We start from the raw sequence: 17,543 nt of genomic DNA on the forward strand, positions 1-17,543 counted from the left end.
AAAAGATACGGACACATTATGGATGGATGTTTTCGACACATTAGTTATCTGGATTGGTAGCCAGGAAATCAAAAAGAGACAAAAATCGAAGGAAGACTATGAGGATAGCAATGACAACAAAGGGTGGATCGGGACCTGATCGTGGAAGAGGCAACTACCGGACTAACGCTGTAGTTATTAGAAAACGAACTCAGGCGGTGACAGGACAAGTGAATACAGGCGGGACAGGACCTCACAATTTTATCAACGAGATCTAGAAGATTGTGATTCACGTGTTGAATTCCCAAGGAATAAACCCGAACGGCAAAATGGATAGTAAGACCGAAAACGTATCTTGGATTATTGACTCCAGAGCTACCAATCATATGATAGGTAATCCGGAGGAACTGAGCAATCAGCAGGACATTCCTAAGTGTCCAGTTGGGCTTCCAGATGGAAGTAGCTCAGTGGCCATGAGGGCAGTAACAACCAGGTTAAATAATAGGATTTGGTTGAAGGATGTCCTTTACGTTCCTGTTTTCACTTTCAATCCAATTTCTGTGTCACAACTTATTGATCATTTGGATTGTGATGTGAAATTTAATAAAATTATGTGTGCTATAGAGGAACCCACCTAAGAAAGCTGCTTGGAAAGGGTGAGCGTTGAGGTGGACTTTACTATTTTCGGAATGTGCCGCGGATACGAGCTATGAAGACAGAGGCAGTTGATTGGTTCAATATTTGGCACAAACGGTAAGATAGGTCATCCTTCAGTGCAAGTAACAAAGTTATTACAACATTAGGCCTAAAAGAGAGTAGTATTGGATCAGATACAGAATGTGATATATGTCAAAGGGTAAAGCAAACAAGAAGTGTGTTTTCCTTTAGTGATAATATAGCTTCGGATATTTTTTAAATTATTCATTACGATTTATGGTGACCGTAATGAACCCTTTCTTCTTGTGGTGCTTCATATTTTTTTTATTGTTGTGGATGATCGTTCGGTTTAATAAGAGGATTCTTAATATTAGTGTACCAAAAACCTTAGCTTGAGTCACCGCTATTTATATACACAGTTGGCGGCTGGTGAAATACGCCCAGGAATACGGACCATATTTCAAAATACGGGCCGTAAACTCTGGCCGTATTTAACAATTTACAAAACAGTGAACAGTCTTAGGGAACGGGTGAAATAAGTCAACTCTGGCCATATTTTATGATAGCAAACAGTGACCAACCTAAGAAGGTGGTGAAATACGCCCATGGAATACGGACCATATTTTAAAATACAGGCCTTATTCTTGGCCGTATTTTACTTTCAACCAAAAACAGTGAAGTCCAATCCTCCAAGATACTTTCACACTTAACTCGGATTTACGGAGTGTCACAGAAACATTGGAGAAAAGCCATACATTAAGAGATTCAAGCATCAGAGGATAATGGAACTTGGACATTAGAAACATTGCCACCAGATAGAAAGCACTCAGATGTAGATGGTTGTATAAGATCAAGTAAAACTCTGATGGCACAATCAAGCGATATAAAGCTCGATTGGTCATTTTTGAAAATAAATCGGAGGAAGGAATTGACTACAAATGAAACATTTGCTCCAGTTGCTAAGGTAGTAACCGTTCGGACCTTCCTGGCAGTTACAGCTGCGCGAAATTGGGAGTTGCATCAGATAGATGTTCATAATGTTTTTTTACACGGTGACATTCTGGAGGAAGTACTTTATATGAAATTTCCACTGTGATTTTGTGTTCCTATTCCGGGGCAAGTATGTTGACTCTGGAAATCTTTGTATGGTTTGAAACAACCCCCCCCCCCCCCCCCCCCCGATGCTGGTTTGCGAAATTGTCAACTGCTTTGATGAAATATGGGTTCAAACAGTCGTACTCGGATTATTCTCTCTTCATGATACACTTGGGAGGTATGTAACTTAACGTCTTAGTCTATGTAGATGACTTGATTATCTCCAGAAACAACCATAGTGCCACTGAGCATTTCAAAAACTATCTCCGCGCATGTTTTCACATGAAGGATTTGGGCCCTTTGAAGTACTTTCTGGGAGTTGAAGTTGCACGTGGACCAATCGCTTATTTCTCTATCAACGAAAATATGCTTTGGATATAATCTCTAAGTCTGGATTATTGGGAATTAAGCCAATCAATACTCCCATGGAACAGAATCACGATTTCGGGTTGGTCGAAGGAGCCAATTTGGGAGATTCGGATCATGCCGACAACTGGTCAGAAGATTAATATACCTTAGTTTTACGTGACCTGAGCTGTCATATTGCGTGCATGTTCTGTCACAATTTATGCAGCAAACAAAAGAAGCACACTGGAATGCAGTTCTCCGTGTGGTGCGTTACTTGACGAAGAACCCAAGACAAGGCATTATAATGAGTAAAATTATGACCTACAATTGTACGGATAGTGTGATTCGGACTGGGTCGGATGTCCTTTGACTCGAAAATCACTTACCAATTGATTTATCCCCCTCGGTAATTCACCCGTATCATGGAAAACCAAGAACAACACATTGTCTCTCGCTCGTCAGCGGAGGTGAAATACCGATCAATGGCAACGACAAACTGTGAATTGAAATGGTTAAAGGGAATTTTGCATAGTTTGGGCCGTGAACATAAATCTCCGGTGAAAATGTACTTTGATGGTCAAGCGGCATTATATATTGCACGAAATATAGTGTTTCATGAATGTACTAAACACATTGAAGTTAATTGTCACTCTGTCCTGGACTCACTCCAATCCGGTATAATACTTCCCTGTCACGTGTAAACCAGTGAGAAATTGGCCGGTGTGTTTGTTACGGTTCGTATTTTTCGGGCGGGGTTAGTGCTCAGAAAGCTACTAGGAAGTAGTTGGTGCTCTTTCGGACTTGTTTTGAAAAAGAGTCGCCACCTAATTTTTAGGAAATTAGGAAAACCGGGTTCAAAGGATTTATTCAAACACTGTGAAAAAGCCTTTGTAACCAAAGTTCTAGGTAAGGGTTCTGGTGATCCCCTAGGGACGGTATTAGGCACCCTAGTATAAAGGATCCGTAGTTTACGCTTGACCTTCGAATTACAGTGTGTGATTATTTGCTTGAACTGTTTATTTAGTGTTTATTCTCTGCATTTATAAAAATTGTCATTACTTGCATATCATTTGATTTTGGAAAGAAATTGAATATATCCCCCTTATATATGGGGTAGTTTAGGTTTGGATTTATAATATCCGGATAACAATAGCCTCCTTTTATAAATAAGGATAGTGTATTTTATTTGTAAAACTACATATATAAAAGAGAGTGTTTTTGGTTTTATGGCGTATGTATATAAGCATATTTATATCCCTTTTTACTTAATCACACACTTTGTTTTGGGTCAATTCGTATAGTACGTCAGAACACCTTATCATCGAAACTTCGCATTTACGAACTTATTTCATTTTTTACAAGTTATAAAAACGATGTTGCTTTTATTTTACGTAACCGTGTATATATACAAAAAATGGATCTCATTTCTTGTTTTGGGGTTGGCCATAGGCCCAGAATGTGGTAAAAATATTAATGGGCTTGGCCTAAAACAATTGTCATTTTTCTTCAACATTATCGGACCTTAGCCCAAGAATCTTGTGTCCGGTTTTAAAAGAAAGAGGGGGGCTGAGGCCCAAAAGTATTTACCACATTTTTTATCTAAAATCCCATTTCTGTTGGGCTTGGCCCAAAATGCTTAGCTTGATTTAATTTTATCCAAGACTCAAACTGATTTGTAAAGAAAAGTATTTGTTGGTTATAAATTAATCGGGTGGATTTGAGGAAAATGCCATAGTACTCATGATTCTGGAAAATCATTTTTGGCCTTTTTATTTGATTTGTCAAAGTCATTTATACTCACATCTTTAATCCTTGAATTATTTTTATAATTAGTCTGAGGTTTGCAAATCGTTCCTGGAGCTTAAAGTCTACTAAACGGCATATGCACCGTTATCCTAAGATGACTAGTTTAAACGATCAGGATTCCAATATATATGAGGTTCATACAAATTATTCACCTACAATGGTCAAATACAAATGAGATAAACATTAATAGCTAAAGAGAAGGGCAGGCTACGGGTGTACCAAACCCCTAGCTAACCATTTTCACTCATGGCTGGGCCTTCAATGCACGTTCACATATACTTACTTCCCTTATACGTCTTCGTGAACCATTTTGTTGTGAAAGAAGAGCCTGTTGAGCCATAGCCCCAACAGGATGGTTTTCACCTAGCCCGAGTGGCCCATGCAATGAAGGAGGAAGGAGGGAAAAAAGGAAAATCGGTTAGAAAATATTTATTGTACTTATAAGATATGTATGCACATATAAGTTCCAGGTTATTGGACCTGGCAGCCCATCAAATGCCTTAGTAACCTTACTCGAGCCATTTACTTTCCCGTTTACAACTAAATTAATTAGGCCTGCTTTTACTTCAGGTTGCAATGGGCCAAGCCCAGTTCCCTTCCCAATTCTGAATCTTTGACTAGGTGTTTAAGATTGTTTCTATGTTAAACTGATATGGGCCTGGCCCACATTCGCACTAAGTTTAGCTTTAGGCCTAGAAGAATTCTATCGCCTTTGTGCTCAATGTATATGCCTACTTTGCTCATATATATACATCTGATATACCAATGGTATACACATAGGACATGCATATCAAATATATAGCATAGGTATACCTCCTCTTCTTTTTATTATCCTATGTATATTTCATGTATATCTAACCCTTGAAGCCTATTCCTCTAGCCTATGATTCAACTAATCAACTAATTATCCTTTAATCTCCGAGCAATGACAAAACCTGAACTAAGGTCAAGCTTAATGTTCAAACTTACGAAAGCATATACTAGGCAGATGGCTCATAGCAATGCCCTATGCAGTATTAACTTATCTACAATTCATCTAGCAATTATACAAGATCATGGCAACACATTATTCATGATTTGCAAAGTTTAAGCAACCACCAGCGAATAGTGAGATCCACAAATTAAAAGACTTGGGCATTTTGCAACTGAGAGTACAGGGGAAGGATTCAGGAAATTAGAATATTATCATAAGAACATATAAGACTTATCAGTCTAGATGAGCAAAAACACAAGAGAGGCAGGACTGAGCAGATCCAGGTAAATCAAAATGACACAGGGATGGCCCCAATTAGCTTAGGTCAATTTAAACAACAAAGGAACATACAGAGAAGAGTGTACGTGGCCCATATATCTTAGTTCATATGGCAACTATGCCCCTCAGTTTTAGGAAATCTTAAAAGTAAAAGATGATACAGAGAGTTTAAGTCAAATATGGGATCTCCAATAGTCTAGCATTCATGGTGAGACAAAGTTTTATTACAAGAATCTCATTCTAGCCTTTTCCCAGTAATCAACAATTCATATGGATAATTTCTCCTTTTATTTTAACAACCTATCTTGACACTTAACCAGTTCATCTCACATTTCCCCATCCTTTGGTTTAATGACAAGGTTTGAGTGTCCAAGGCATTCACATGAAGAATATACACCCCATAGACTTACAGAATGTGCCATGACACCTCTTATTTGAGAGGAGAGGTACCATGAACCAAGTTTTGACATGATTCCCTCAATTCTTTCTTTAAGGTATCTTTAAAAAGACTCCTCTGTGTCAAGTGGTTTTTAATCCCATACACCCAAGACTTTCCAAACATCATCATTGAACCAAATCTAACTATTTTAACAGGAGTGAAATAGATCAGTTTTGCCCCTTTTAACTTGTAGTAGATAGTTTTCAAATTTTCTTCACTTAAGGTGATTCAACTATCAAGGCCAATCACAACAAATTCCCATTTAACCTATGCTACATAGATTCAGATTCAGAGGACTTATTCAAATCATTTCAGACACACTTAAACAAGTTTAGGCAGATTCAAAGATATTCAGGCAGTCCTGGACACACTCAGATGCAACTATGCATATTTACATATAGTTAAGCATTTTAAACATATTTTAGACTTGTTTAAACATATCCAAATACCTTAGGGCACATATTTTGGAACATTTAGGTAGATTTAAACATCCTCATACATGACTAAACATATTTTAGATTACTCATCACACTCAGGCTAACTGATCCAAACTAAAGTCAACTAAACAAGCACAACACTATAATCACATTTTTTGAATATTTCTAGTCCTATAGCAGTGCTAGGTAACAACTATACATTATTAAGTAGGAAAAACTAGACAAGGAATGGGGGTATTAGCCCCTTAAACTTGTTTTTGGGCCGGGTCAGGTCTCGTTTGGGCCTGCCCTGGTCCCTTTTTTTAGAAAAGGAGAAAGGGACCTTTTTACATATGTATATACATAATGTATACATATACATACATTTAGTTTATGTATATGATTGAAGGGCAAAATGGGCAAATTAATAAATAGGCAACACTAAAAATATTGATTATTGGCCACAATATTTCACTTATAACCGAATCAGGACGTAATTGGCCGATTAAACAATTTAAAATATACTAATTGTACTTGGGCTTAATTTTGCACATATGGCCTTAATTGATTTTAATCTAATTGATTTTTTCAATTATGGTCATATTTGGCCTAATTAGCTAATTTAAAGTTAAATTGCAATAATGACCTTGATGAATTTGAACCAACGAATTTGGTTATTTCAAATAAGATCATAATTAAATTAATTAAACCATTAAAAGGCTAATTTTGCAAAAATGGCCCCAATTGCCTTAAACCATGAATTGGTTACTTCAATTGTGGCCATAACAGAAAAATTAAAAGCAATTAAAGGCTAGTTTGTAATAATGACCTCAATTGATTTGAATCAATGAATTTGGTTATTTCAATCAAGGCCATAATTGACTAAAAACTATTTATTGGAATTTAATCATGATTAAATACTGGATTAATTATGATTAATTCTAACAAATTATGCAAATGCACATTAAAATACAAAAGTAAGGATTGAGGGATAAAATGATTAATTAATTCAATTAACTAGATTCCCTGAACTAAACATAGTAAAATGTTTGCTAGTTAATTTTCTGATAATTTAAACAATTAAATTAATAACTGTTTGAAGTTGCCCTTTTTGATTAAATTTAGCAAATATTTCTGTATTTAATTATACTGATGTGTAAATCAATTTCCAAATGATTTATAATATTATAGAAGTTAATTTGTCAGATGAAATGGAAAAATATTATCTAAATAGTTTTATAAAATCATTTGACTTGTAAGTAATACACATTTTACTCCGTTTGACATCCAAGGACCCTGAATAATTAAAATAAATTATGGGAGGTCAAACATTAGGTGTCAACAACTTCCCCTTCGGTGTTCGGGGATGGTGAGACCATCCCTGAGTAATGAAATTTGACTAACCCTAATTTTTGGCTGAGCCCACTCATGCTACCTCTCATTTCTATGCAATTTTTCAAATATGTGACTGGACCCTGGTTCCTGGGTTTCCTACATATCTCAGACTGTACGAGAATTTAGTTCACTCATAGTTTGACTCAACTGAATACTTTAAGTGATTTGAAGAAAAGTCCTGAGATCTTCAGTGTTGTGACCGAAGTATTTTCGGACGATTGTTAGAACGTGACTGACTCTTTGGTCTTGAGCCACCTACATATCCCTGGTTTTTGGGAATCAGATTACATGTAGTTCGACTAGTAGGGGAAGAGTATGTCCCTTATGCGGGAATATCTTCAGACCTTCCGGTGTGTATCTGACGGGTGTGGTTTTTAGTGAAAAAAAAATAAGGAACAAGATTGTGGCTAAGTTTGAGATCGGATGGCTTCCAAATCCTGGCCAGAGAGCTTCACTCTCGTGGGCACCCTATCTTGATCGGCTGCGTAAGAAAAGGTTCCACGTTTGCTCCGCAAGTGGATGGATATGGTGCAGCAAGCCAGCTCTTTTCTGGCGATTGTGTACTTGTTCCCATGTATTTGACAGTATTGAAGATATTCCTCGTGGTGTCAGCATAATTCTTTGATGAGTAGCCTTTGTGCCCGTTGCTTGTTTGTGTGGATGGCCTTTGTGGCGCCTTTGTTTGAAATGGGATGGCCCTTGTGGCAGTATTCTTTGTTCGGATAAATTTGTTGTATGAAACAGCTTTTGTGGAAGTATTTTTGTCTGTTTGGATGAAATAGCCTTCATGGCAGTATTTTTATTTTGGATGAATGGCCCTTGTGGCTGTATTTCTTTGTTTTGGATGAAATGGCCCTTATGGTGGTAATTTGTTTGGACGAAATATTCTTGTGGCAGTAATTTTTTGTCTGTTTGGATGAGATGTTGTGTTTGTATTTCTTTGTTTTGAATGAAATGGCCTTTGTGGCGGTATTCTTTGTTTTTGAATGAAATGACCTTTGTGGCAGTGTTTTTGTTTGAATGGCCCTTGTAGCGATATTTGTATGAATGGCCTTCGTGGCTATATTTGTATGAATGGCCCTCGGGGTTGTTTGAATAGCCCTTGCGGCTATTTTTTTATGGATGGCCCTCACGGCAATGTTTATATGAATGGCCCTTGCAGTTGTTTGTATGAATGGCTCTCATGGCAATTTTTGTAGAATGGCCCTCGTGGCGTTATTTGTATGAATGGCCCTCACGGAATGCAGATGACAAATATGGCACTTGTGGCTGGATAATCTTTCTTTCGTCCATTGTGTTGGTTGTGACCCTCATGGTCGGATATGCCCTTTTGTCCTTGTGTTGACCCTTTTGGTTGCATATATCTTTATGCTTGTCGTTATGACCCTTTTGGCCGAATATGTCTTTGTCGTTTGTTTGTCTTGTTGACCCTTGCGATATGGTATGTGTCTTTGTCGTTCATTCATGACCCTTTCAGTCTGATGTATCTTTGCCATTCATTTTATGACCCTCACGGTCGGTTATATCTTTTTGTCCTTTCTTCTGACCCTTGCAGTCAGGTGTGTCTTTATCGTTTGTTTTGCTCTTTGTGGTCAGATGCGCTTTTGCCATTCATTTGTTGCATGACCCTTGTGGTCAAATATGCCTTTGTTGCTCATTATCATGACCCTTAGGGTCAGATATGTTCTTTTTATTCATTGAGTGACTCTTGTGGTCAGCTGTGTCTTTTCTCCTTTGTCATAACCCTCGTGGTCAGATATGTCTTTCCTGTTTACTTTTCCCGTGACCCTCGCGGTCAGGTACATTTTTATGTTCCTTCTCTTCTGACCGTTTCGGCCATTAATGTCTAATTGAATTTGCCTTTCCCTTTTTGTCGTGGGCAAACCGGCTGGTGATGTGGCTTTCTTCCTCTCAGTTCTGAAAAAACCTGCATCAACAAAAATTAGTTAGTTTCCTAAGTAGCCGATCAGTGTCGCCATCCCTTTTTGGACTCGGTATTTCGAGAGATGTTTTTTTTAAATCGAAATTATGTTAATTGTGGTTTGAAAAATCTAGAAACAAAGTTACAAATCGTTTTTTTCTTTTGAAAATTCTTGTTTAGTTTTGGATGTCACGACATGCATTCTTTCAAACGAGCTCTTCAGGTCTTCCGGGAGGTCCTGTTGCTGTGTTCCTAAATTGGTGGAATTTTTTAGATCTTTCTCAAAGATTCTTCCCCAGTGTCAGGTATCGCGTCGCTTGACCCTTGCGTTGTGTAGGAATTTGGAGGTCTCCTAAAAAATTCTGCCCCAGTATAAGGTCTGGGTCAATCGTTTTCTTTGCTGATTGTTTCGACGGGAATTTTTGAGGTCTCCTTAAGAATTCTGCCCCAGTTAAGGTTGAACATAGTTCGGAATAAAGTAATTGAGTTTTGGTTTTTACTAATAATGCGACCGGGTCCGATATGGACTGCCTATGTATCCCACTGTGGGGAAGTCAGGACATTATGTAGTTCATATTACATGGATAGTTTTCGTACAAATTGTGATTACAATCAAAAGTGTGATTACAAGAAAAATAAAACCTTAGACGTAATATCTCTTGAGAGCGTCAGCATTAATAGCTTTGGGCTATTCTTGTCCGTCCATTTCTGGTAGGACTACAGCTTCTCCTGAAAGTACTCTATGGACCATGTAGGATCCTTGCCAGTTTGGTGCAAACTTTCCTTTGTACTCATCTTGGTGAGGAAAAACTCGCTTGAGTACAAGATGTCCGATTTGAAAGAGTCAAGCTATGACCCATTTGTTGAAAGCACGAGACATTTTTTGCGGTATAGTTGCCTATGGCATACTGCATCCATTCTTTTCTCATCTATCATGGCTAGTTGCTCGTAGCGGTTTCCTACCCATTCTGCATCATCTAGTTCCGCTTCCTGAATGATCCTTAATAAGGGAATTTCTACCTCTGCGGGTAAGACCACTTCGGTACCACAGACAAGGAGGTAGGGAGTTGCTCTGGTAGACGTCTAGGTTGTGGTTCGGTATCCTAAAACGCATAGGGAAGCTACTCATGCCAATTTTTGTAGTTGTCAATCATCTTTCGCAAGATTCTCTTGATGTTCTTGTTGGTATCCTCTATGGCTCCATTCATCTACGACCGATAGGCAGTTGAGTTCCTGTAAGTTATCTTGAATTGTTCCCATATGTGTTTCATCAATTGGTTGTTTAGATTGGATCCATTGTCTGTAATGATGGACTCGGGCACACCAAAGCGGTATATGAGATTGTTCTTAACGAAGTCAGCCACGACCTTCTGGGTCACCGACTTGTGAGAAGTTGCTTCCACCCATTTGATGAAATAGTCGATGGCGACTAAAATGAAGCGATATCCATTGGATGCCGGTGGCTCAAGGGGTCTGATGACGTCCATCCCCCATGCCATGAACAGTCAAAATGAACTCATTACATATAGCTCTGTCGGAGGAGCTTTGATCAGGTCTTCGTGAATTTGACACTAATGGCATTTTTGCACAAATTTGCAGCAATCGTGCTCCATGGTCATCCAGTAGTATCCCGTCCTTATGATCTTTTTGGCCAGGATGAATCCATTCATGTGAGGTTCACAGGTCCCTGCCAGTACCTCTTTTAGCAATTTTCTGGCCTCTTCGGCGTCCACACATCTGAGTAACCCGAGGTTGGGTGTCCTTTTGTACAATGTTTCTTTGTTCAGGAAGAATCCATTAGCCAACCTCCTGATGGTTTTCTTTTGATTTCTCGAGCTTTCCGGAGGGTACTCTCCTTTCTCTAGGTATGCCTTGATGTCGGTGTACCATGGTTTGTCATCTGGTTCTGCCTCGACGTGAGCACAGTGAGCTTATTCTTCCATCAGAGTGATCTCTAGCGGATAAATATGAGTACTCTCGGGGTGCTGAATCATGTAGGCTATTGTAGCCAAAGCGTCAGTGAACTCGTTCTGGGCCCTCGGAGTATGCCTAAAGTCGATGCTTTTGAATCTCCCGCACAGTCTCTGTACCACATTCACATATTGCAGTATTTTTTGTCATTCTTGGTTGCCCAATTTCCTTTCACTTGATTGATGAGCAAGTCGGAATCTGCGATTACCAACAACTCTCATATGTTCATGTCCAATTCCATTTTGAGGCGAGAATACATGCTTCGTACTCGGCCATGTTGTTGGTACATCTGAAGTTGAGTTTTGCGACCATCGGATAGTGTTGTCCTGTTTCTGATATCAACACCGCTCTGATGCCAGAATCTTTGCAGTTGACTACTCCGTCGAAGAACAGTCTCCATCCCGAATATGGCTCGGCCTCCTCTTCTTCCATAGCCATTACTTCTTCATTCGAAAACAAAGTTCGTAATGGTTTGAGTTCATTGTCGATGGGACTTTCTGCCAGCAGGTCGGCCAGTGCTTGTCCTTTACCTGCCTTCTGTGCTACATACACAATGTTGAACTCACTTAGTAGCATCTGCCATTTGGATAACTTCCCAACGGGCATCGTTTACCAAAAGATATACCTTAATGGATCCATTCTGGAGATGAGGTAAGTGGTAAACACTGACAAGTAATGCCTTAGCTTTTGGGCGATCCATGTCAGGGCATAACATGTTTTATGTACAGGTGTGTATCTCGACTCGCAAGATATAAACTTTTTGCTCAGATAATAAATGGCATGTTCCTTCTTACCTTCTTCGTCATGTTAGGCTAGCACACACCCGAAAGCGTTCTCTGATACTGACAGGTACAGTAGCAGTGGGCTCCCTGGCCAAGGTGGAACTAAGACGGGAGGATTGGAAAGGTATTTCTTGATTTTTTCGAACGCCTCTTAGCATTCTTCTATCCACTTTATGAGAGATTCTTTCTTGAGTAGTTTGAGTATCGTTTCTACAATCACAGTCGACTGGGCTATGAATCGCCCGATGTAATTCAGCCTTCCCAAGAAGCTCATGACTTCTTTCTTGGTTTTAAGAGGTGGCAGTTCTTGGATTGCCTTGATTTTCGTAGGGTCTAGTTTAATGCCTCTTCGATTGACTATGAACCCTAGCAGTTTACCCACAGGCACTCCAAATGCGCACTTCGAAGGGTTTAACTTCATATTAAACTTGCGAAGTCTGTCGAAGAACTTACGCAGATGCGTGGTACGCTCTGAACTTTCTCTCGACTTTATGATAACATCATCCACATAGACTTCGATCTGTCGATGCATCATATCATGAAACAAGGTAGTTATTGCTCTCATGTATGTGGCATCAGCATTTTTTAGATCAAACGGCATGACCTTGTAATGGTAGACTCCCCAAGGGGTGATGAAAGCTGTTTTTTCAGCGTCTTCTTCGCTCATGAGTATCTAATGGTACCCGGCGAAACAATCCACGAATAACTGCAGCTCATATTTGGAGCAATTGTTGATGAGAATGTGGATATTTGGAAGGGGACAGTTATCTTTCGGACTGACCTGATTGAGGTCCCGATAGTCCACACATATTCTGATTTTCCCATCCTTCTTGGGTACTGGCACTATGTTGGCCAACCAAGTGGGGTAGGACGTCACCTCCATTATTCCGGATTTGATATGCTTTTCCACTTTGTCCTTTATCCTGATACTCATGACCGGTTTAAATGTCTGGGTCTTTTTCTTGACCGAAGCAAAACCTCCATTGATGGGTAATATGTGAGCCACTATCTCAGTGCTCAGTCCTGGCATGTCGGCGTATGACCAGGCAAAGACATCCTCATATTCCCTCAATAGAGCTATGAGCTCTTCTTTCTGTGGCGCTTCCAAATGTGTGCTAATTCGTGTCTCTTTAACATTCTCTTCATCACCAGGTTGATTACCTCGGTTTCGTCCATGTTTGGTTTTTTCTCGTCTTTTGATTCTTCTAGTTCTTCTACCAGGCCGTCTGGCATCATCGTCTCCTCGTCGTATTCCTCGTACTCTTATTTGTCATTCTCCTCGTTCGTTTCTCAGCATGTCATGACATTTTCGGTTGTTTTATTATTATTATTATTATTATTATTATTATTAATAATAATAATAATAATAATAATAATAATAATATTACTGAAAAAGCGAGGCAAAGTAAAGTTAGGTTTTATTATTGTTCATTATGCATGGTTATAAAGAATGTTTTATTGTTGTTAGTAAAAAACAATTGCGTAAATTGAGGCTTTTATTGATTTGAAAGTAATTGATTACAGACTGTGGTCTTGGTCCGGAACTACAGAGGACCATTCCCAATTTTTAACAACGCGAGGTAATTTTTTTGAAAAAGGGCGATCATCCGGGCCTCGACCGACATCACCGTTTTAGCAAAAGGATTTAAAAGAAGTCCATCTCTCTACCGAGAAGCCAAGAGGGGAGTGGATTTCCAATTGTCCAAGCGTTCTCCTAGCCTCAGGCTGCGTATGGTGGGTAACTCCTGGCATTCTTTGATGATTGCGCAGCATCCTTCCTCTTGGAGCAGCAGCTCTAATCCCTCACCAACTTGATCGTCTTTCTGTATTGGCATCTGTTTGGGCAATGACTGGTATAACCCCGGAATTAGTTGAGGCAAATCCTCCATTGTTGGTTCCCTTTTGGTGGCTTTTGTGAGCTCGTCCTCGCTAGGAATATACCCCATGCCGAAGTGGTCATTTTCTTTTGGGATTGGTGCAAGCTCTGTTATGCACTCCAGATCTTTTCCCAGGCCTTTCCCCGATTCAAAACCATTTCTCAGCATTGTGGAAGCAATCATTTGGTAGGCTACAGGCATTGGCTTTTCAACCTTTTCCTCAGCGTGGGCTGCCCCGATGTATTCCACCACGTGGAAGTATAATCCGGTTGGGTTTCGTTCGATCACTGGTATGATGTTGTAAGGATTTTTTATGTATCTTTTTCAGCTGTGATCATGATTTCCTAGCCTTGCCACTCAAAATTCATTGCTTGGTGCAGGGTTGACGGTACGGCACCGGCAGAATGTATCCATGGTCTTCCCGGGGGCAAGTTATAATTGACGGTGATTGCCATGACTTGAAATTATGTTGTGAAGGAGGCAGGTCCTATTTGGATGTGCAGGTCCACCTCTCCTAAACAATCACTTTGGGACCTATCAAATGCCCTGACATTCGTCCTGCTCTGACGGACTTTGCAACATCATAGCCAAGTTGAGTCTGTATGGTTAAAAGACAGATATTGAGCCCTGCCCCATTATCCACGAGTACTCTTTCTATCACTTTGTCACAAAACTCTAAAGTGATATATAGAGCCTTGTTATGGGTGGTTCCTTCAGCCGGAAAAACTTCTTTGGAGAAGTAGATTTTGTGTTCTCTGATGACATGAGCTACTAGCCCTAGCAGATCTTATGCGTCATCCAATACTCTCATAAGAGCCTACCTGTGTGGCGGCGAGCTGACCAGTAATGCTAACACTGATATCTATGTCGGTGTTTTCTTCAGATGTTTAACAATTGAACAATCCTTTGGCTGCATACGCCGCCAGAAGTCTTCTGCTTCTCCTTTAGTTATTGCCCTTTTCTGGGTGATTTCCTTTCTTGCAGCGCTTTGAGTCGGCTCTTCAGGAGTGTAACATCTTCTTGAGCGAGTCATACCTTGAGCCCTGGCTTCTTGTACTGCGACTGGTTTCTTGGGAGCAGCTACTGTCTGTTGTGTCACCTGGGCTATCACCGGCGCTAGGACTAAAGTCTTGAAAATTGGCATAGCTTGGCGAATCTTTGGTACCGGGATCAGGACATTGAAATTAGGATGCTCCTGGAACGTGAGGAAAGTTGTTATCTGTTCGATGGACTTGACTGTCTTGGGGACTAATGCCCTGCAGGCTATCCAGTCTTCGTTCTTCTCAATCATATGGACCCCATTGTTTCTGTGGTTGGGCAACGGGTTGGTGTTTACATTGGGAGCTGTAGTTTCCAGAATGATCTCTCCCTTGTCGATCAAATCTTGGATTCATGTTTGATATTTATGCAATCTTCCGTGCTATGCCCATTGCCTCCTAAGTGATAGGCGCAGGTTTGATTGGCTCTGAAAAACCTGTTCCCTGGCTGAGCCAATTTTGGAGGGATTTTCTGGATGACGCATGTGGCATGTAGCCTTTCAAAGAGTCGAGTCCCTAGCTCAAGCAGTGTTGTGAACTCTCTTGCTGGCTTCCTCTCGAAAGAAGGACGTGGAGCATTGTATGCTGGTGGTGGTGGTTGATTTTGGCAGTTCGGAGGTGGATGATTTTGATAGATCTGTGGCGCGTTGTTTTGTGGTGGTCGATAAGCATGGTCTGCTGTTTGATAATTCTGTTGTGGTGGTGGTTGATAAGTTTATTGCGGTGGTGGTTGGTAAGTAGGAGCAGATACTCGGACACTCGGTGGAGCTACGTAAGCTGGCACAGTAGTAGTGAAGCTTGGTTGTGCGTAGAAAACAGGCGTAGGGTTGTAAGGAGAAGTCGAGTAATTGACATGAGGTGGAGTTTGATGAGAAGATTGTGGTTATTCTCGCCTTTGGGGGTTTGGGCTTGGAGTGTGGGATATGCTTGCCACGTCCTCTTTCTTTTTGCGGAAAACCCCCATAGTAGCTTGGGCAGATGCCTTGTTGAAGACGCTGATGATTTTGCCAGATTTGAGAGCATCTTCTATGGCCTCTCCCATCTTGATCAATTCGGAAAATGGTTTTCTAGTCATGGACAACATTTTATCTTAGAAATTCGATTCTTGTGATCAGATGAACACGGTGACCAGTTCTCCCTCACACATCGGTGGCTGCACACGGGCTACTTCGGCCCTCTACTGGCTGGCGAACTCTCTGTAGTTTTCAGTTGACTTTTGTTTGACCTTATCGAGGTAGTATCGGTCAGGCATTGTTTCGACATTTAATCGAAACCTTTCCATGAAGGTTTCTGCCATAGCTTCCCAAGTGAGCCATTGTTTGAAGTTGCTCTTTTTGATTAAATTTAGCAAATATTTTCGTATTTAATTATACAAATGTGTAAATCAATTTCCAAATGATTTATAATATTATAGAAGTTATTTTGCCAGATGAAATGTCAAAATATTATCTAAATAGTTTTATAAAATCGTTTGACTTGTAGGAAACACACATTTTACTCCGTTTTACATCTAAGGACCCTGGATAATTAAAATAAATTATGGGAGGTCAAAAATTAGGTGGTAACAGTGTTTACAAAGGCTTGGGCAAATCAGAGCATGAATATTTGATTGACAAGTTTGGCATTCAAGACCCTCATACTCCAACTTGAGGGTGCGGGGGTATAGAACCCTATTCTAGTCTAATTGTAATAATTTTATTTATGGTGAAATTACAATTATGGTAATATAGGATGCGTAGTCCTATTAGAATAGGGTTACCTTATTAGACTAGGAGAAGGAGGACTTTAATTCTATATAAGGAGGTCATTATGATGAATACATAGCAGAAAGAATTCTCTCATTATTCTTGTCTCTCTAAATTCTCGTCCATGTCTCGATTTTAACACCTTTCTCCAAATTGACTTTCTAAAATACTTATTTTAACCACATTATCAGCCTGTCTTTTTATTTTACTTTTTAAAAATCATGATATAATTATTTTTTAATCTATGTAACAAATTTTCTATGAAAATAAGAAATATAGTACTATTTTTCAGACGAAAAAAAATTTGAAAAATACTAATTGAGTATATAAGTTAATGACGTTCTATAATAAAATAAATGAGCAGACTAAGAAAATTAATTTTATTAATAATAATCAAAACTCTATATTTGTTTATACAAGTGAAATTAACATGTAATAATAACTTTACAAACATGCAGGTAATACAAAAATAATTAATAGAAATAGAGATATATTTTATGACAAATTCCTAAAATATTATCTATTTATATTGTCAATTAATTTTAAATTATAATGTAGAAAATACTCCATTATTAACAAACAAAACTTGTTTATCTATGTATAGAGAATACGAGAGTATTGAAACATGCATCTATATACATATAATATACTTAATGCGCATAATACTAAAATAATAATCATAAAAATAGCATTTTATTTAGTGACAAATTCATTAAAGGTTTATTCTACTTAAAATGTTAACTTAAGTAAAAATATATAAATACCTAGGTTAAGAAAAATAAATATTATGTTTAATATAAATAGATACTATATAGATGAAGAA

This window comes from Lycium barbarum, chromosome 5, assembly GCF_019175385.1.
Source record: "Lycium barbarum isolate Lr01 chromosome 5, ASM1917538v2, whole genome shotgun sequence".
Taxonomy (NCBI): domain Eukaryota; kingdom Viridiplantae; phylum Streptophyta; class Magnoliopsida; order Solanales; family Solanaceae; genus Lycium; species Lycium barbarum.